The following is a 22,908-nucleotide window of genomic DNA, read 5'->3' as shown; positions in this document are numbered from 1 at the left end:
GCCATCTGTACCCCAATGTTCAAAGCAGTAATGGCCACAGTCTCCAAACTGTGGAAAGAGCCAAGATGCCCTTCAACAGATGAATTGATAAAGAAGACATGGTTCATATATACAATGGAGAATTATGCTTCCATCAGAAAGGATGAATACCCAGCTTTTGTATCAACATGGATGGGACTGGAGGAGATTATGCTGAGTGAAATAAGTCAAGCAGAGAGAGTCAATTATCATATGGTTTCACTTACTTGTGAAGCATAAGGAATAACAAGGAGGACATTAGGAGAAGGAAAGGAAAACTGAATTGGGGGAAATTGGAGGGGGAGATGAATCATGAAAGACTGTGGACTCTAAGAAACAAACTGAGGGGTTTGGGGGAGTTGGGGGATGGGTGAGCCTGGTGGTAGGTATTAAGGAGGGCACGTATTGTATGGAGCAATGGGTGTGGTGCATAAACAATGAATCTTGGAACACTGAAAAAATAAAATGAAATTTTTTAAAAATCAAAGAGGAAAATATAGGTTAATTTTTACCAGCTGAAAATATTTAACCTCAATTTTTTTCTAACAAAAAAAAAGGACAATCACTACAATCACAGATAACTTTCATTATCTCAATATAATACATATCATGGGTTGGGTAGAAATTTTGCATTAGCAGGAGTCTACACTTCATTATTTTAAATAATAAAAAGAACAATGCTTACCCAAATCATCCAAAATTCCCAATGCCTTTTCCGAATATCATAAAAACACTACTTAACACTCTACCAAGAATTTCTGCATTTAAATCAAACATAATAAAAATATTTTAAAAATTAAAAAAATAAATATAAAACATTTAAAAACAAATTATAAACTTAACATCAGGAATAAGATAATCATGTAAAATGTGAATGCATTCATTAGTATTTGTGAAAGACATACAATAAAAGAATGTAGTTTCACTGCAATGAACATATCCTCTAATGTAAATAAACCAAGAACATGCCATAAATGTAAGGTAAATGAGGACATGTGAATGGTCATGTTTATATCTTTATGACATTTCTTTCAATATGTTTTATCACTTTCAACTTGTTTTGCATGGGTATTTTTAGGCTTCTTAGGCTTCACTTTTTTCATAATCTATTCCATTCTCTTTGAGGATGTTTTCTATTAATATTGTGGGAAAAGGTGACAATGAGATTATACATGTTTAAATAATATGAGCATGACATATTAACCTACTGGTGAACAGCTGATATACTATTGCAGACACAGTACACTCTTTCTTCTGGACTACTGGACAACTGAAATAATTTTTCTGAAAGGTGAGTAAGAATGCATAAAAGCAGATTACTGATTCAAATTCAGAGTATTTTTGCAAATCACTGTAATTAGTACTCAGAAATTGACATTTCAGGTAGCAGTGGAGATCTTTCTGAAATAAAAATTTGTAATTTAGGCATTCATAGAAAAAGCTCATAATTTAGAAGACCTACTTTTTGAAAAAGACATAATAGTTGAGGAAAAAAAAAGAGGAAGCTATTTATTCTCCCAAAGAATCACAAAATTTCAGAAGTGGAAGAAATTTGTACATTATACCGGTCTCTGTCCCTCTCTTTTATTCTGAAGAGGTAAAATGACACTTGAAATTGCAATGAAAAATAAAACAGATCTGGAATTCAAACCCCTAGTTTTCTGACTCCATGTCAGTGCTCATAAATCTCATAGAAGGAACTATAAAAAACTGTTTTAAATTTCTAGGTGTTTGCATTTTCAAGGGTTTTAAAATAAAAACACTGAAATTCAACTTTTACACCTTTACAAATTTTACACTTCATTCCTCTGGTTATGAGCAATTGACAGCTATCAATGACTGAGGATTGGCACATCTGTAGATAATCAAAATATCTGAGTTAATAAAATATTCTATACAAAAATACACTACAGAGAAGTGACCAAAGTTTTCCACGTATTAAATATAATACCAAAACTTAACTTGACTTAATTCAATCTCTTCTTTATGATTCATGAAATACTTTCAGATACTGAGATCATTTAATGTCAATTACTTTAAATACTGGTTTCTTTAAGGCACAGATGTATGGAAACTGTCAGGTGATAGGCAGCTGCCTTGGATGAATTTGAAGTGCATGTATTTTCTGATGATGCACTTTCAAAATAACTGCTTTTAAATGGTCTGGCATTAAAAGTAAATTTTTCTAGAACTGAAGATTTGAGCTCCAGTAGTGTGCACAGGACTAATTCATGAAGGTGAGTTCACAATAGTATGTTTATAATGAATACAAAAAAGTTCAGGGACAGCTTCACTTCCAGCATCACCTTTTTTTCCAACACCTGTCCCAGTTCCCTCATTTACTTACTGTTATTTCGTTTTATATGTATTTTTGTAAGAAACCTGAAATCCTTTCAAGAACAAGGCAAAAGTATAGAGTCAAGCAAGCAGTAAAAATCATAAGTGAATGCACATTTTCCTTGGTATTTGTAAGTTCAGAAATATCTACTTCTCTAAATAAGTAATCCCATTCCAAATGGAATAAAACATAATGGTTTGGTCACCCCAATGTTCATGTACCTGCACGCCATAAAGATTAATAAGCTTAAATCCCATTTCTTCTCCTAAGGAAATCTACTTAAAACATGATTGCGTAACAATTGGCCAAAATGGTTGTTATATAAATTATTTTAAGATTTTCTGAATATAGCTGAAATTTTGCAGATAAAAGTTTAATTGAATAAATTTTGATTTTCTGGGTATTATTCATAATATGTAAACATCATAAATTTCACATAACTGGCTGCTACATTCTGTATTGAAGAGTCCATAATGAATACAAATATGCTTTACTGAGCAATTCAATCTGCCCACCCTATAGGCTTTTATTTTTTTGTAATATTAAAACAGTACTTCAATTTTTTAGAAGGAAGATGAAAACCTCTTAAATGGACCAAATTTTTAAGGAATTAAACCACAGTAATGGCTCAGAATTATTATATAAAACGATTTATAATTCTTACTAAAGCATACCCAATTTTGTTATGACCCCTCTTCTATCCTGCTACAAACACATCTAGGCACATACTACTGTTAATACTCAAGTGAAAGCCAAAAACAAAAAAAGAAAGAAATGTCATTATATCAAATATTTGCCTTTATCTTTTCAGAAATAATGCCAAATGTATTTTAGCCTAAGGATGTGAACCCTGCATGTGTCCATGAATAGAATTTTCTTTTTTATTCAAAGATTATCATGGTAAAAAATGGTTTTAAGTCAAATGTGTCAATATTAGTTTTCCTGTTTTTAGTGACATTAAGCAGATTGTATTCTCTAATATGCAACCTGTGTTTTTTCCAACTAGAAAAATATTTAAAATAACAATCTAAAATTTCTGGATGAGATGAGAACATTTGTATTATATATTTCCAATTATTTTCTTAGTTGTTGATGTCAGAAGGCTGTTTGAGTGTCTCAAGGAAAATCATTTCTCAGTGTTTCAAGAGGATTTCACATTGTCCTTATGCATGTTATAGTTAAACATCTCTTCATGTGCACATATAACCCTTCAATTCCTCAACTTAAGTTTAAACTGCCCACTAAGTATTCTAAATTTCAGATTTCCTTCATCCTTTGCTTTTGAAGAGCTATCAAAACCCCAAATATTCACCAACTTATTAAATACCAGGTATAAATAAAAATATAAATTTTTAGAAATGTATCTTAACTTAAAATAATCCTTTAATATGCTAAAATTTAAAATGAATGTTTTTAGTTGTTATAGGAAATCTTAATGTAAATGAAAGGAAATAAAAACTTGTTGGGGGAACTCGCTATAGTCTGTTTTTTGTAGCTGTATCATAGCCATTAATTATAGTTGTTCTTGAATTGGACTCCTGGCCCTGACACCTCGTGACACTGAGGGAGTTATTTAATCTGTGCCTCAGCTTATTCATCTTTAAAATGGAAATAATAATAGTACTTAACTCATGGAGTTGTTTTGAAGATTCAATCAGATAATGCATGAAAATACTTAAAATAATGCTGGCTCAAAGAACAAACTTAATAAACATTAGCTATTATTATTTCATTTTCTATCTTTCTAGTCTTTGGTTTTAGAAGATCATTAAAGTACATTTAGGCAGTCTGAATTAGGACACAGTCTAGCTTCCTTTCCTTCTAGAACTTACACCATCAAAAAATGTGCAGATTTTACTTACTTTAAAAAAAGAAAATGAAATAACAGAGATTATATTTCAGAATAAATATACACTGGCTTAGAGATGACTTTTTATTTCTATTTTTATTACATAAACAACACAGACGAAAACTTTCTGTTTACTTCCCATAAATATCAAAACAAGTATGTCCTAATATTTTATTGGTAATTACTTCCATTCAATAATTTTAATTAAATGTTATTATCTTTGTGTAATAAATCTATTTGCCACTGCTGTAGTATTTCCTAAATTAAATATACTTACATACGTAGGTTTCTTTTCTTCTCTGAATCTTTCAAGTTTAAAGTGTACAAGCAAATACTAATGATATTTGTTAATCATCAAGTAAAATTCGAGTAAGTTTACTGATGATGATATTATACGGAAGACAAACATAGTTTTAAAATTTTGTTTCTAAGAAAGAGCTTCAGGAAAGATACATAAACACACTAAAAAATGTACATGGAACACTGGGTGTGGTGCATAAACAATGAATCTTGGAACACTGAAAAAAATTATATTAAAAAATGTACATGGTACATTAATTCTCAAGTTTCTGAGGGGGTATTTAAATACCACTTTAATATGAAAATGACAATTAACATGTGTGAGGATGTACACAATCTTTCATACTTATCTCACATCCTGGATATAACTGAAATTAAGAGAGGATAAATAAGTTGTCCACAACTGGAAGTATTTAAGTAGTTTAACAGGGATTCAGTCTCACATCTCCCTGACACCAATTTTGTACCTCTTAACACTGTTACTGCATCACAACAGCTCACACAGTACATGTCATAAAAAGCCAGCAGCACAATTTGCTTTACTTGGCTATAGCAGTTGGTATACTTCCTATTCTCTCATGAGAAAAAAAAAATTATTTCACTGTCTATCTCCTTTATCATCTAGCCTGCCAAAACTCAAATGCTCAACTATCATACTATCCTTACCAATCACACTTAGATAGTTTTTCAGTTGCCCTTGAAGGTATACCAAGACAACTTAACTGAGACTGTGGTATAAGTGATCAAAGTAGAATCTTGACTTCTTTTTTTTTTAAGATTTTATTTATTAATTTGACAGAGATCAGAAGTAGGCAGAGAGGCAGGCAGAGAGAGAGAGGGGGAAGCAGGCTCCCCATGGAGCAGAGAGCCCGATGCGGGGCTCGATCCCAGGATCCCGGGATCATGACCTGAGCCGAACGAAGGCAGAGGCTTTAACCCACTGAACCACTCAGGTACCCCGAATCTTGACTTCTGAAATCAAATGCAATATTCATTCCAATGAAACTACATAGATACCAATTCTTCCCCTTAAATACTGAAGTGGTTTAAAGTTGAATAATTTTTTACTCATTGAAATGCTAATAATTAATATTCACAAGTATCAACAGTAGCCATGAAATGCTGATATTCTATATGATGCAAACTTTGAAAACATTGATTTTTCTCTAACACAATAATTGTAAAATTCTGTTACTAATTGGCAAACTTTTTCTGCAAAGAGCCCAAGGGTAAGCATTTTCAGCTTTGCAGGTTATATGGTTTGTCAACTCTATTATAGCCTGAAAGCAACCAAAATTTATCAACCAAAAAGCATGGCTGTGTTCCAATAAAACCTTATTTATAAAAACAGACAGAGGGTGGGGCGCCTGGGTGGCTCAGTGGGTTAAGCCTCTGCCTTCGGCTCAGGTCATGATTCCTGGGATTGAGCCCCGCATCTGGCTCTCTGCTCAGCAGGGAGCCTGCTTCCCTCCACCCCCTTTCTGTCTGCCTCTCTGCCTACTTGTGTTCTCTCTCTCTGTCAAATAAATAAATAAAATCTTTAAAAAAAAAAAAAAAACAGAAGGCAAGACTGGACCTCGGGCCCTAATTTGCCAGGACCTAGTATCCTACTAGGCACTACTATTAGTCCACTAATACTTTGCCGACAGTCTAAGTACCTTGACATAAATATCACAAATGGAAACACACAAGGCTTATCCATGTTAAGCAAATAAATCTACTTTTACCAATTATTTTTTTCAGCAGTTATCTCTGAAGGAGTTTCCTGCAGGATGGGTACATACAATATAGTCCAAATGAAGGATTTTTTTTCCTTAAGAAAGCCATTTTGGAAACCATTATGTCACAGTGCTGTGTTCATTCCTAACATAAAGAACTCTGGTATTCAATAAAGTTTTATTCACCAAAGCCTATTTAAGACTAGCTATTTCATTCAAATACACATGGGTAATAATAACAGCAGCAACTTCCCTTTAGATATGCAATGAATGTTCACTATATGATTGCTTAAGAACGCTTAATGTTGTAGCCATTTTAAATGCACTTTCTCAAATTCTGATAAGGTAGTTCACTTGAGGTAGTCTAGTATTTCACTCTTTTTTAAATGAGGAAATTAGACTTCAGTACCATGACCAATGCCACAAAGCAAGTGAATGCGAGTTTAATTCTCCATCTTGATTACAAACAGCTGCCTTCTATCTACATGGTGTCCAATTCTCTTTGTTTCCTGAGGAATGGGGAAGGTGACTCTGGGTCCAGATCAGGCTAGGAACAGTGAATTTTTCTCAGAGGCCAGAGGCAGAATGGATCTGAGGGAGAGAGTCAGGGAAAGAATGAATCTATTCTAGGATATAAGGGGGGTAAGTAAGCAGAAAGAAGCTCATGTACTTGTAATTATGGTCTTTATTAATTTTAAAAGAATTAAATGGAGGAAGTAAATCCACTAAATGCTTTTTAAACCTCTTTTTAAAAAAATGACATGCTGACTCACAACAGAATTTCTCATTCTCACTTAACTCAAAGTAGCCATTATAAATTCTAAGGGTATCTGTAGGCCATAATAGTTGACTACTAGTTGGTCAAAAGCCAAAATTCTATACTTCTATAAATCAGTCTTCGGCAGTTAACTACAAGCCCATTAACACCGTTTATTAATTATTTCATGCTTGACAGGTCTCTTAAGAAACATGGTGGTAGAGGAAACACTCATAGCTAGGTTAATGTTGCAGCCATGTTCTGTTAGGATGTACTTCTACCCTATTTCCCTTTTCCAAAGACCATGGTATCCTTCAATTTCCAGCAGAAATATGACATTCCTCAGGAAGTGGTCTCTGAGTAACAACAACAAACGCATTTTTTCCACCTTCTACATGGTTTTATTATTTCTTATAAGAAGTAATTATAACCACTTATATAGCTGCTCTATATTGCTGCTGAAAGTAAATTTTTGGAGAGATTTCTAAGTAAATGGACCATGTTAATAACCTCTTCTTCATACCTCTCACAGTGCCTACTATAGTTTTAGTCATACAGGATACCTTGAATACGTGGAGAAATTAGTATACACTTTGGTATGCAGTAAGTCAACTCTAATGTAAAATAAAACTTGAGAGTGATGAAAATAAACACCCAGCTCAACAGCAACCTCCCCAAATGCTCTCTTGTGTACACGTACAAACACGCATCTTAGCATTGTTATAGCACTCTGTTCCTGTCATCACACAAACTTCTTTTGAGTTTGAGACATATAAACGGGCCACAAGGTAAATTCATCTAAGCAAAGGTATCCAACAATGCCTAACAAAAAGAAAAATAGAACAAATTGATCACCTTGGTTCTGATTCATGCTTATCTGGCATGCAGTTCCACACATAACTTTGCGAAAGGCTGTGAGTACTTATTTGCATTCATGATTTTTCCCTTACTGTTCTTCAGTGTTCAAAATTATTAAATGGTTAAGATAATTGGCATTGATACATACTCAATGAAGTCTTCATGAGGAAAAAGACAATATGAATAATATAAGCAAATAGCCCTGTGCTTTTTATTAAGTGTTATCATGCCCATGTTCTTTACTACATCAAGTGCTGCAGATCATCAATGTATATGGACAGTGCCTTTAAGTATACTAAATTGTAAGAAATTCAGAGTGGAAACTCTCTCTTATTCATGTTTATGTCCCTAAACTAGCACAGTGCTTTGAACATAATGGGGACCCAATAACTACTGTCTGGATAAAATGGGAAAATCTATTATATGCCTAGTATTCTAGAATTACAATACTCTGAGAGTTAAGTTTATCTTCCTTATACATTATGGTTAACCTAAATGATCACAAGTTACCAAGCACTCTCCAAAGTAGTTTATATAGGTCATCTCACAATATTTTCTTATACTTTGATTCCCACAGCAGCAGGAGAGGAAAGTAAAACATTTTTGGAAGTTATTTTCCCCTAATTACATACTTATTAAGGAGTGTGGTCAAGATGTCAAAGGAGGCATCATCAATTCAGAGACCATAATCTAAATCAGTATACGTTCCTACCCTCCCATAAACACCTTAATACGCAAAAGAATTTTGCTTAATAAATAAGTAAATTACTGAATATACAAATAGAGAGAAAATAGCATCAACTGACTATGTTGTAAACACATTTCATCTAATCAGTCTTTAGAAATATGACTAAATTTTTTTTACAACAGGTGTAGATTAATAATTTAACCTTAACCCTGATCTACTATTTTGCACTCATGTAAAATATTTATGGATTAGAATAACCACATAATCCTATATTTTCAAATCTTAATTGGTATGCCATTTATGTTTTTATCATACTGCATCAGTTATGCATAAATACTCTTCATTTAAATGTATTAATATTCTATTTTTCTACTTACTGAGCAAATATATGCATTTAAATGCCTGAAAACTCTGTATGCATTCCAATTGCAGTAAACATCTGAAGCTAGCACATATGTGTGCGTATACAGGTATACATATATATATTGCAATATTCTGTAATTAGTATCCAATACTTCTAGTAACCTAGAACTTGGGTGGGAATACAACATACATGAACAACTAACTAAACTGAATTCCATCAAAAACTAGTGATAATCAAGGGAGAGCTACAAAAACATACATATATCAATGTCACATAGAGACTGGGTGAAGATGCCAGTCGCAGTCCTGGAATATGACTGGATAATAATGATGAAAATAACATGTTGTGCATTTATTAATTGAACAAATTGAAAACTATAGTCAGGCAAAAAACGATCTGCTCCCATCTTACCTTAAAAAACAAATCTTTCAATTCCCACATTAAAAGACTTTTTTCCATTTGAAGTTTTTAAATAAAAATCCCATGTAGTCTGTTTTTATTTTGCCTTTATTCTTCAAATAAAATTCCAAGTAGAGTAAATATTTGATGTAGACACTTTTTGTGTGTCAGATAAGTTTACTCTTTTGGATATAATTGTTTTTTACACAACTGGAAATAAAACAAAAGCCAAGAAGTTCCAGAAACTTCTACCTTATTACTGACATCATAATAAAAACTACTTTAAATTAATTACTTGTAATCTGAACATATAATACACTATGAGCTAGAAAACAAAGTACACTCTAAAGTCATTTAAACTCCAACCAGGTTTAAGAAAGTGTCAGATCATTACAGAGAACTTTGCAGATCTTATCTTCTCTGAGGAATAGGTGATTTTTTTTGCCTTGCCCACAATTATTTAAAAATATTATGACCTTTTACAATAAAAAAATTAAAAATAACTGATTTATTTATGATCATTAATAAAATTTTGAACTTCTGATGCCATTAAAAATAAAAACTACCATAAAACAACTTATATAATAAAACATGTCCACAAGTTAATTTTACCTTCATAATAACTAAGGAGGAAGTGAGTTCACAAACAAGTTGACTTGCCCAAAAGCAACAATCTACAAAACTTATCCCAACTGCTCTGATTTACAAATTTATTTTCAAGTGAACGGATAATCAAATGTAGGAAATAAATAAATAAAAGTAAAGGTCAACGAGGCTAAAGGGAACTGGGAAGAACTATCATTTTCAGCAGTTTGTGGAATTCAAACTAAGGTACTGAATGTATTTCACTACTCTCTTAGAATAGGTCCTTTCTCATCTGGTACATTAATTATATCCAGTGGATTCATGGTTGTTTTCCATTAGAACCTAATACCAATAATTTCTGCATCTCCTATTATGCTTGGCAACTCTAGATCAATCATTAATATATTAATGAAAATTTTTAAGACAACATGACATCCTATTTAGAGGTTGGGAAAATTTTACTAAGAGAAAGGGTATCCTCCATCCCCAAGTTTCCAACATTACTCCTTCTCTCAGTGTACTAAATCATTAAATTATGCTAGTTCTTCCCCCATGATAGTCTAACTGCAAGGGTTAGGGCAGTATCACTGGCTTCTTAGCCCTGAAAATTACTTCCATGATTATCTTTATCCTTTTAATAGTTCCTGTATGTTATAGATTAATCTCACTTTTTTCCACTTTACTCTCCTGAATTGTTCAATACTGAATTCAAAATCATCAAAGTGACACTCATACTATTTCTTTAGCTGACCCCACCTTGATTTTATTTTTTCCCCAGGCCCCTACCAAAGTCTCAGTTCCAATCATTTGAAACTTCCTTCAACACAGATTCTATTTTCTGTAATGATTAAAAAAAAACTATTCTAATTATTATTTCTTTCTTTGTCAATTATGTCATGCACTGTACCTGAGCAATACAGAGAAACAGTTTCTACTGTCTAATAAAACAAAAGGTAGTTCTTCCAATTTCAAATTCTAACTCAATGTCATAATACACAGTCAAATCTTATGCATGTGAAGTCACCACACAATGTAGTGACCTAGAGAAGTCAATTTAAGAAGTTTGCATATTTAAAGGGAAAATAAACTTTAAGAGTTTTCTTGTGTTTTACTTATTTCTGTGCTTTCTTAACCAGTGTACGTTGTTCAACTAACGTTTTGTTAATAACACTGAACATCACAGGAATTTACAGATCACCTTTACTATAGTTTCAAGAGATCCTTTGTTACATGTTTTTATTACATAGTTCTTCATTATGTGCATAAAAATATCTGGTAAAGGAAAATATGTGAGAGAAAATATTCATTTTCAGAAAACATCAATGTTAAAAGTGTCTTTCTTACATTCAACAGAAACCCATACTTCTTTCAGCTTGGACCGCATTATTCCTAATTCTTCCCCTACACTGAAGACATTTCCTTTCTCAATTGATGCCTCTAAGTCACTATAAAACTTTGATTCTCTGTAATAATGAACAATTATTTTTTTACTATCTAAAGTTTCATATTTCTATTATATGGCTCAGCTCCCACTATCCTTTACTTTGGTCAATTTTTTTTCAGTTTATTCAGCATAAAAAACAGATAACTGGGCATGTTGGAATTTTACATGAAGTAAATCAGAAGATAGCAAACGACTGAGGGCTGCTTCTGGGAAACTAAAAATAGGCTTCAGTGACACCTTATTTGTGCATTTTCAAGATCTTCTTGGTTTAAAACTGTTGAAGTTTTAATTCAGAACAAAATTCCTGGGAATATACTGTGATGCATATTCTCTATACATGTGTTTAGGTTTACAGTATATATTCACATGTATAAAAATTCTGTAATACATCATGTCCTATTTCTTTTCTTTATTATAATCAAGCATCAAGGGTAAAGAAGACAGAAGATGAAGTATACCAGCCTTCAATTAGATGGTTAAATTCTCTCTATAATGTTCCTCTGAAAAACCTGTCTGGACATACTGAACACTGCTAGTGAAGAACAGGCCAATATTTCCCCTGGCAATTCATTAAGACTTTGAGCATACCATATTTCCTCTCAGCATAAGAAAACCTCATCTGGCATCATATCCTTTTCCCCACCCTCTGTTTCTATTATACTCTAAGTTTTTATAACATTTTTTTTCCTCCTCTACATGATAGTACTTCAAATTTTGCAGACGCAAGGATTTAATCTCTCAGACAACCAGGAAGAGAAATCAGTAGTATTTTTACTGAATTAGATTTGTTGAAGACGTGTTACATGCCATTTTATGGACTAGATACTCTCTACTCTAAAGCTTTATAAAGCATGGATTTTCCTAAGGAATATGTAAGCATCTCAAGGATGGGGGAAAGCATATAATATGTATCTGTGGGCTGAATGGAGCCAAATTAAATGAAGTTACATGTACAGAAAATGTTAATAACCTTGCATCTTAAAAAAATTAATACATCTTCCCTAAGTGTTTCAGTCATTTCTGTCCCTTCTTAATTGGTGATTCTAGGGTACAGATATGTTTGATCACTACAGAGCATGGGTCTCTTCTACAGATAATTAAATGGAAGCTAATTCAAATGGAGCTAGAGGAGACTCAACTGCCAAAAAAGTGGTACCAGAGTCGTATCAGAAGATTCCAATTGAAACCATATAATGATTGACTCTCTCTGCTTGACTTATTTCACTCAGCATAATCTCTTCCAGTCCCATCCATGTTGCTACAAAAGTTGGGTATTCATCTTTTCTGATGGAGGCATAATACTCCATCGTGTATATGGACCACATCTTCCTTATCCATTCGTCTGTTGAAGGGCCTCTTGGTTCTTTCCACAGTTTGGCGACCATGGCCATTGCTGCTATAAACATTGGGGTACAGATGGCCCTTCTTTTCACTACATCTGTATCTTATAGGGAGATGGAGAGGAGAAGGGAGTTGAGGGAAATTGGAAGGGGAGGTGAACCATGAGAGACTATGGACTCTGAAAATCAATGTGAGGGTTTTGAAGGGGTGGGGGTGGGAGGTTGGGTGAGCCAGGTGGTGGATATTAAGGAGGGCATGGATTGCATGGAGCACTGGGTGTGGTGCAAAAACAATGAATACTGTTACACTGAAAAGAAATTAAAAAAAAAAAAAGAATAAGATTCCAATTGTCTCTTCTCATAATTTTTTAAAAATCTACCAGTTTCATCCAAATCTAAGTAGTCATCTGGTAAGGTGTTTCTAACAAGGGAGAAAAGTCATGGACAAAATACCACCCATTGCAAATGCTGAGAATTCCCCAGGACTTTATGAAGTGCCTAGTACCAATATGCATACTTGTTGAATAAAAGGGAAAAAAAATACCCTGTTGACTCCTAAGACTGACATACACCTGAGACTACTCATTAGAAGTTCACTGATGCTTTATTTTACATCAGAATGGCACTCCTAATCCTTTTTTTCTTTTTAAAGCTATTAAAACTATTAACACAGGTATTTAATCTGCTTGGGTCAGTTCCATAAATAAGTGTCAAATAATAATATAAAGGAAAAGAAAAATTAAAAGAACCAAAAGAAAAAATTATAGTGGTTTCTCTTTTTCTAAGTAGGGGAAAATCAGTTCTTGCTCATGTTGAAATCAATTATCCACTCATGAATGAAGGCATTTATAAAAAATCTCAGGTATATTGATCGGCTGAGTCTGATGTTTTCATCATCTGCAAATATATCCAAAAAGCAATGGATAGAGTTTACCTGACATGGTCCTGATATTTATCTGCTCCTCCAAATAGCAGAGGAAGGGCCAAAGGCGAGCACACCACAAAATCAAATGTGACTGGCAGAGACAGCATTATCTTGGCTGTGATTTTCCATTTCCCCAAGCAGGGCATAATATAATCAACAGGTTATTTCTTTCCTTAGAGACTTCTGAAACATTTAAGCCAACCATATCTTATTTGTCTAGAATGACACATAATGACATCTTCTAAAACTTCTAAAAAGAAAACCATCTCTGATATTGCAGGGTGCCGACAGTTTTATGAGGTAAGAAGACCATATTCCTAACTGTTCATAAGGAAAAGAAGACTTCTTAAAAGGACAGTAAAAACAGGGGAAATAAAGACCTTAGAAATAGGCTTTTACTAATAAATCATTTTTATTGCACGGGTTAAAATAAATCAGTTCAAATGAGCTTCAAGATCCTTTGGCCAAATGCTACTCAATATTTTTAGTCTCATAAATATATGCCTTCTTTGCTCTTATTACTAAACTTCACAATAATTTACTGTTTCTCATTTTACTCTTATGAGAATAGTACCTTGAAAGCCACATAAAATGAACATTCCAACTGGTTTCATATTTTCTGCAGAGCTGAGAAAAAGGTAATAAGAGGTATTTATATAAATGAAATTTTCTTTGCATTTGGTGAGCATATTTATCTTTTTCTATTATTTCTGTATTCAGATATTAAATATGAAAAGATTGTTTTAAAGTGACTCTTCACCATGCCTACTGAATACATGCTGTGCAGCTGTACCTACTTTAAAGAGGAAGACAAAAGTAAATATGTACATATATGTAGAGTCAAACCTCTGTTATTATGGGTTGATTCATCAGTGGAATTCAGTGGAATTTTGAATACCACATTGTTATTTGATAAGCCTATGATATAGCATGGAATTTGAGGTTTATCACTGCCTTCTAAGTTTACACTTGTGACATAGCACATTTGTCTGATGGCAATATTCAATGTTATTTCATGTTCAAAGAAACAAGAAAGGCACTGCTAATTTACTGTAAAACAAAATATTTCCAGATTTCATAGATGTTAAAATTTAAGGGGGAAAGTGCATCCTAAGCTATGGAATACATTGTATCCTCTTTAGCCTGAGAAACTTCTGTGACTTTATTCTAGAGTGCAGGATAGCATAAAGGCACTAGAAAAGATTTTAAGAATGGAACAAATGTTTTCTCTCTTCCTGACTCTGTCACTAATTTTTAATGTTTTGGGGAGAGTAACTACCAATACTACCCAAAGTGGCAGTCACATAACCCCACTGTACTCTTAGATCAGTCCTTTTTATTTTCCTCCTTATGAGAGTTCCCTTATTCAAGTGGGCAGGCAAGTAAAACCCAGTCAGTTTCAAAGCCTAAGAAACTAGCAAAATAATGGATTTTACCTTATGTCTAGATATGACATAGCTATACATCACAACAGATATCATTTTGGGATGTTCAGCATGGAGTACAGGTCTCAGTGCTCTTAGGGATGAGAAAGGAACTCAGAGCAATTATCTAATATAAGGAGCAACACAAAGGGCCAAATATTATTTACTGTTCTCAGAGAGTCAATTTTTATGTTGATGTATACATATATAGATTTCAAAGGCATGATAACAATAAAAAAAAATACAGGGGCACTTGGGTGGCTCAGTGGGTTGAGCCTCTGCCTTTGGCTCAGGTCATGATCTCAGGGTCCTGGGATCGAGATCCACATGGGGCTCTCTGCTCAGCGGGGAGCCTGCTTCCCTCTCTCTCTCTCTGCCTGCCTCTCTGCCTACTTGTGATCTCTCTCTCTGTCAAATAAATAAACAACAACAAAAAAGAGTTGGTTCTATAAAATAATTAAAATAAATAAAACAAAAAATAGAAACTGGAAATTCTCAATATATTTCTTATTGACAAAATTTATCATCAGCCTTACACAGAATGTAACATAATGACAAGGTCATACAATGGGACAAAGACTAACAATGCTATAGCCAATAAGGGGAAAAAAAAAACTATTAAAGACTGTTTGCCAGAGGCAGATGTTTGGAGAAGAAATGTTTAAAAATTTTGATTTGGCAAAGTCTCTGCAAATTTGTATTAAAACCACTAATGTGTGTATTTTTACGGCCTAAATAGTCAAAGCAGCTTGCACTGATGTGAAGAATATGATGTCATCAATCATCACTTGTTTGTGCAACTGAAAGGAAAAAGAATTCATGTGATGCAAACTTTTTACTGTGATAAGAGAAAACTGAAGTTCAAAGAAATTGTGTGTCACCCCATTTAATACATAAAACTAACAACATAGCCAAAGTCCAAACCAGTGGTATTTAGTTAAGTTCTCCCGTCCTTCAATCAAAAGCACAGCCATAATATGATGCCCGTGCAGATGCATGCACGCGTACACAGTTATTATATTATTACATTATATTCAGGAACATACAAAAAAGGCATTTCTAATATATAGTTACAGTTACAATGATCAAAGACCAGTCTGTTACCTAGTCTGAAGGCCTTACAGTGTTCTTTATGCTATTTTTCTCCACAGAGGAAATCATCTAGAACACCTCATGTCTACAGGTATGTAGGAAAATATCAAACTACAGTGTGAACAACATTACAGAAGTCACAGAATGCTCAATTAGGCATAAGCCATAGAGATTATCAATTATAATTTTCTCATTTTTATAGTCGAGGAGGCTGTGGCTCAATGGTTAAGGGATTTTCTCAAGGTAACTCAGTTCACAGTAAATCAATGCAGGTGACCTACATTTGGCTAATTAGAAACATACCATGCAACTGTATCTGAGATACACTTCCTCGCACACAAATACCAAGCAGCTTAAATTCTCTTATATCCTGCTTCTGTGTCTGCAACCAAACCCAGCCTGCATGTTAGGCTCTTTGAATATTCAAATGAACAAGAGCACCAGAGCTGATACTTGGTCTCACATTCATTCAGAGGAATATAAGAGAGGAGCACAGCAACAAGCAGAGCAGCATTAAGCATTCTTCTCCAGTGAAAGCCTCTTCAAAAGTTCATAGTCTATATTCCATACAGTCATCCATGAAGCATTCCCTTTGACTCTCTAGAAGAAAGCCAACGTCCATCCTGTATAGTATGGGAGTTTCCCTGGCTTAAAAGTCTCATGTCATAGAAGAGTCAGTATCTTCTGTAACAACTCCATGACAGATTCAAGTTTTGAAACTCAAAGTACTCAGAAAGGCCCAAAGCTACCACCACGCCAAAATCATTTAAAGTTCTCTCAGTCAAGAAAAAATTTACTCATTATTGATTATTTGTAATATATTCAATGCTGCCTCTAGTATACTTGGCATATTTTCCTTATCAGGTTTCCAGGACAATGCAGGTTTCTAGGTCAAACTGCCATGCCAAAGGGTTGTTTTATTTTTAACTTAGCAATACATCTTCATAGCTCTTAAAGAATTAAGATCTTCTTGAGACTTTGTTTAAGCTCAAGATGTTATATTATTCTAAAATAACTCTGTAGCTTCTGAATAGGTTAAATATCTAGATTATCTATTTACTCAACTTCCATTAAAATTATTCAGTGATTAAAATGTTTTTGGCACTATTCTCACTACAGAGGAAACATATTAAAACATCCCTTATCTCATACAGCTTATATTCTAGAAGAGTGAGATAGACTAAAAAGAAAAAAGAAAAAAGAAAAAATATATATAATATGCTAGAAAGTGACAAAATACTACAAAGAAAAGTAAACTATGGGCATGATATAATGTGTCGTTGGTGATGGGAGGGTCCATTGCAATTTTAGAGAGGATTACAGAGTTTTTCTTATGACTTTTGAACAAAAATTTCAAATAGATGAGGAAGAAAGCCACATGGATACCTATGGAAGGATAGTCTAGGCAGAAGAAGGAGTCTTGCAAAAAGACCATGAAGGGAGAGTGTGCTTGAAGTCATGGAACTGTAAGGAAGCCAGTGTGGCTGAAACAACAACAGCTGCAGAAAGAGTAATGAGACATGGTCAGAGAAGCAACTCATTCTGAAATTGTTCTCTTAACTTGACCAGTTTCCCTCTCTGGCCTTTGATGAAAAATACTACTTTTAAACACAAAAAAATTTCAATGAGGGACAAGCAACTCAAATATGAAAGAAACAAAACTGCAGTTGGCAAGAAGAAAACTGCTGGTACAGGAAGCAAAAAGTGTGTGTGTGTATATATATATATATATATATATATATATATATATATATATATGTATGTATCTTTTTTTAATTATAATTATGTGAGGGAGATGAAGCAAAACAGATGAGAAGAGAAACTTCAGTTATTCACTTATGTACAGTTATAGACAATGATCACTCTCCACAATAACCTGGTTATCACAGGATGTAGAAAAGAGTCTAAATTTGTTTTATTACAAGTTATCCTGTACATAATCCTTTATTACATAGTTAGCATTAAAAATATCAAGGAAGCAAAAAGAAATATCAAGCAAACAAGGAAGAATGATACTTTGGCTTCCAAGATGAAACAAAGTCAAGTCACAAAAATCGAGAATAAAGGAAGGCTTTCATTCCTTACTACTGGACTTATAAAAATAAAAAAAAAATATGAGGGATACTATGAACACTAGTATACCAATAAATAAATTATGAAATAAAAATTCCTAGAATAATATGAACTACCAAATTTTAAGACACCCTGAAATACATAAAATTGTGAAAAAATTAAAGAACTAAACAAACGAAAAAATATCCTGTGTTCACAGATCAGAAGACTTAATAACAGGAGGATGATATTACTCCCAAAATTGACCTACACTTTCAATACAATCCCTGTCAAGATTCCAAAGACCTTTTTTTTTAAACAAAAATGGAAAAAATGAACCTAAAATAATAATGGAATAACAAGGAAACCTGAATAGCCGAAACAATTTTGGGGGGAAAAAAAGATTTAAAAACTCACACTCCCTAATTTTTAAAAGTATAGTAATTAAAACAGTGCAATACTGACATAAGCACAGACAATTATTAGAACTGAGAATCCAGAAATAAACCCTTACTTTTATGGTCAATTATTTATGGACAAAGGTACCAGGTAATTATCGTGGGAAACAATAGTTTTTACAACAAATGGTGCTGGGATAACTGGATATCCACTCTCAGAAAAATGAATCTCATATCATACACAAAATTTAACTCAAAATGGATGAAAGAGTTAAATTTAAAAGCTAAAATTAGGGGCATCGGGGTGGATCAGTCAGTTAAGGGTCTATCTTTGTCCCAGGTCATAATACCAGGGTCCTGGGATTGAACCCCACATGAGGCTCACTGCTCAGGGGGTTGCCAGCTTCTCCCTCTGCACCTTCCCCTGCTCATGATCTCTTTCTCTCATACATTCTCTCTCAAATAAATAAAATTCTTAAAATAAAATAAAAGCTAAAATTATAAAAAATCTTAAAACATGGGAGTACATTTTGTGACTTGCATTAGACAATGGAATCTTACATATGACAAAAAAATTTCCATTAATAAAATAGCAATAAATTAGACTTCATGAATATTTAAGACTTTTTTGCTTCAAAAGATATTATCAGCAGAGTGAAAGGCAATTCACAGAACTGATGGAAACATTTTCCAATTGTACATAGAAGTGATTTGTATACAGTATATAAAAAGAACATCTACAACTTAACGATAAAAGGACAACCCAACCTAACAATGGGCAAAGCCTATGAATACACGTTCTTCCTAAGAAAATACAAAAATGGCCAATAAACACCTGAAGTAATATCCAACATCATTAGTCAACAGAAAAATGCAAATCAAAACCACAATGAGATACCACTTCACATCCATTTGATGGCTATAATAAAAACAAAACAGATAATAAGCACTTAGTGAAAAAGGTAGAAAACCTGGAATCCTCACACATAACACAGTGGTATGTAGAACACTATGATTATTTTGGAAATGTCTAATAGTTCTTCATAAAGTTAAATATGGAGTTATTAGGGACGCCTGAGTGGCTCAGATGGTTAAGCATCTGCCTTCGCCTCAGGTCATGATCCCAGGTTCCTGGGATTCCTTCCTGCATTGGGCTTCTTACTATGCAGGGAGTCTGCTTCTCCCTCTGCCTGTAGCTCCCTTTGCTTGGGCTTGCTATCTTTCTCTCTATCCCTTTCTCTCTGACAAATAAATAAAATATTTAAAAAATATATAGACTTATTTTATGACTAAAAATTCTACATCTTGGTATATACTCAGGATAAATGAAAATATACATCTCCACAAAAAGTTGTAAATGAATGTTATAGCAGCAGCACAATAATAAGGAAGTCCAAAAGCAACCCAAATAAAAATCAGCTGATAAACAAAAAAAGTAGTATATCTATTCAGTGGAATATTATTCAGAAATAAAATAGAATGAAGTATTGATACATGCTTCAACATGGATGAACTTCAAAAACACTGTGCTAAGAGAATTCAGTCACATCACTTATCATGATATTTATATACAATGGACATAATGGGCAAATATGTAAAGACAAAGATTAATAGTTGCCTAAGAATGGGGGCTCCTGAGAGCAAATGGAGGGTGAAGTGTTAATAGATACAGTGTTTGTTTCTGTGGTGATAAAAATATTACAAAACTGATTTTGGTGATAGTTGCACCACTCTATGAACTCTATGAACTGTTGGTGAACTGTATGGTATGTAAAATATATTTCAATGAAACAGTTACCATAAAAAAGATTTTTTAATGCCAAGGAAGAAAATGTCCATACTAACAACAAAGCAGACTAACACAAAGATTCTATGAACAGTTTTAGATATGAGGTAACGTACTATGTTCAGAGTACCGAGGAGATGAATTTTTCAATGTGTTTGATAGTGATTCATATATATACACATGGAATACTACTGGGCCTTCAAAAATAATGAAATCTTGCCATTTGCAACGATGTGAATGGAGCTAGAGTGTATTATTTTAAGTGAAATAAGTCCATCAGAGAAAGACAAATACCATATGATTTAACTTAAATGTGGAATTTAAGAAACAAAACAGATGAACATAGGGAAAGGGAAAAAAAAAGAGAGAGAAGGAAACAAACCATAGGAGACTTTTCATGTTCTACTCTTAGTCATAGTTTGTTTGACTCTTAACCAAACTGAGGGTTGATGGAAGGAAGTGGGAGGTGGATGAGCTAAATACGTGACAGGTATAAAGGATGGTACTCTTGTTGTGATGAGCACTGGGTATTCCATGTAAGTTATGAACCATTAAATTCTACTCCTGAAACTGATGTTAAACTACATGTTAATTTAAATAAAAATTTAAATAAAAACATTTTTAAAGAATAATTTAATAAAATAACAAGAATTCAAACAAAAACTTGAAACAAACCAAAAAGACTGCACTCTGTCAAATCTATTTTTTCAGCAGAACTCTCTTTAACTGGTGGAAGAAAATAAACCTGCTTATTTATTACCAGCTATGTTTAATTACAGAGTCACCATGCTGGTAGAAGATATTCTCCAATACCATCTCTCTACCATTCTCCAATACCATATCATCAATACTCAATACGGTTTCAGAAAACTGAACCTTCAGTCCATAGATACCACAGTGACCATTAAGCTATCATAGGATAGAAACTCTAGTGGAAAAGGCCCAAGAGCTTGCCTCCCTAAGCCCTGTCTACATAATGAGGGGTCTGGAACAATAAAAACAAACTATTGATAATTATAATGTATAAATCCAAGATGAAAATTCATTGACACATCAAAATTCCATGATCTAATACATGAGGAGGTTACTGACACATGATTAATGCACATTTAAAGAAAAGGTGTTAGCTCATAGAAATTAAAGAAATATCCATTCTTGGAATTAACCAATTAACTCTGAATTAATTTACCCAACAAATCATTAAAAAAGCATGTGCTGTAAGGGTATGAGGAAAAGGAGGCATCTGGATCATACATTTACGAGTACAAGTTTAGGAGCAGAATTACATGAGAAAGATTGGCAGCATTACCTTTAGAATTTAAAGCACTTTGAAAATAAAAATGTTGGTATAGAATGTTTTAAATACTATAAGAAAATAATTCAAATATGTATGCTGTTATTTTGGAGCTGAACTTCCTCATTTTATTTCTTTCCCATTGTTTTTTCTTAATGATTTTTTCTCCTTTATCTGTTAGCATCACAGATAAGCTGAACTGCAAAAATCTGTTAAGTTATATACTCAGTGGCAAAAGTTAGAAACTTAAGTCTGAAGAGCTCCTTCTCAAGGGACTCATGAAGACATTTTCCTTTCACCACACTGCTTTATATTTATGTTAATTGTTTCATTACTAACACTGAAGAGGAAACAGAACAAAAGCAAAGTATTACTTCTCCAAAACACCAGCACTTGAAGATATACTTATCCATATCAATCAAAACACAAAAGCATACATTTCTTTTTAGTAGAATAGCAAGGATCAAGAAAAATCTTCAATTATAAAATTTTCTGTGTTAAAACAGCAAGGAAATCATCAGACATATTATTTAAAAGATAAGGGATTCTTTAGAACTGAGATGGGAAGGAGCCATTGAAGAAAGGTATTTGCACATAAGAACAAAATACAATGTGATGAATATAAATAAAAATATGTAAGTTACATATTTCATTAGAACTTCTAATTCAATTTATGCTCCACTGCATGAAAATGAAACTTAGGTTCTATGTGAAAATATACTACAAAAATAACTATTTAAATTATCGACTATTTTTAGGAAGTCTCTCTCTAGCTATAATTATACTCACATATGCAAATCCAACTTTATATTAAACTGAAATTGGTAACACTGGGGGCGCCTGGGTGGCTCAGCGGGTTAAAGCCTTTGCCATCAGCTCAGGTCATGATTTCAGGGTCCTGGGATTGAGCTCCACATTGGGCTCTCTGCTCAGCAGGGAGCCTGTTTCTTCCCCTCTCTCTCTCTCTCTCTCTCTCTGCCTGTCTCTCTGCCTACTTGCGATCTCTGTCAAATAAATAAATAAAATCTTAAAAAAATTAAAAACTGTTAACAATGAAAAGTAAGTTTGAGTGACTATGATTTATTATGATAGGCAATAAAATATTAAATACTGGATAACAATTCAGTCACATTTTAATCATTTTCAGTTGACCAAATTCTTTTCCAAATAAAATTTCCAAGTTCAATTTAGTAATTTATACATCATTAGCTAACTAATTATAACAAACCTGAAATGGTGGTGTGGTTAGGTACTTATTAGTAATAGGTATTGAAATATC

At 33.3% G+C, this 22,908-nt stretch overlaps 1 protein-coding gene across 1 annotated transcript in view; it reads right to left on the bottom strand.

The window, feature by feature from the left end:
• The window catches only part of IL1RAPL1 (interleukin 1 receptor accessory protein like 1), a 1,495,797-nt gene that overhangs the window by 1,105,160 nt on the left and 367,729 nt on the right, over positions 1–22,908 (bottom strand). The window lies entirely within an intron of this gene.

This window comes from Mustela putorius, unplaced genomic scaffold (genome assembly GCF_011764305.1).
Source record: "Mustela putorius furo isolate JIRA1106 unplaced genomic scaffold, ASM1176430v1.1 tig00003836_pilon_pilon_pilon, whole genome shotgun sequence".
Lineage (NCBI taxonomy): Eukaryota > Metazoa > Chordata > Mammalia > Carnivora > Mustelidae > Mustela > Mustela putorius.
The sequence above is the reverse complement of the archived record's forward strand: the minus strand, read 5'-3'. Positions and strand labels throughout refer to the sequence as shown.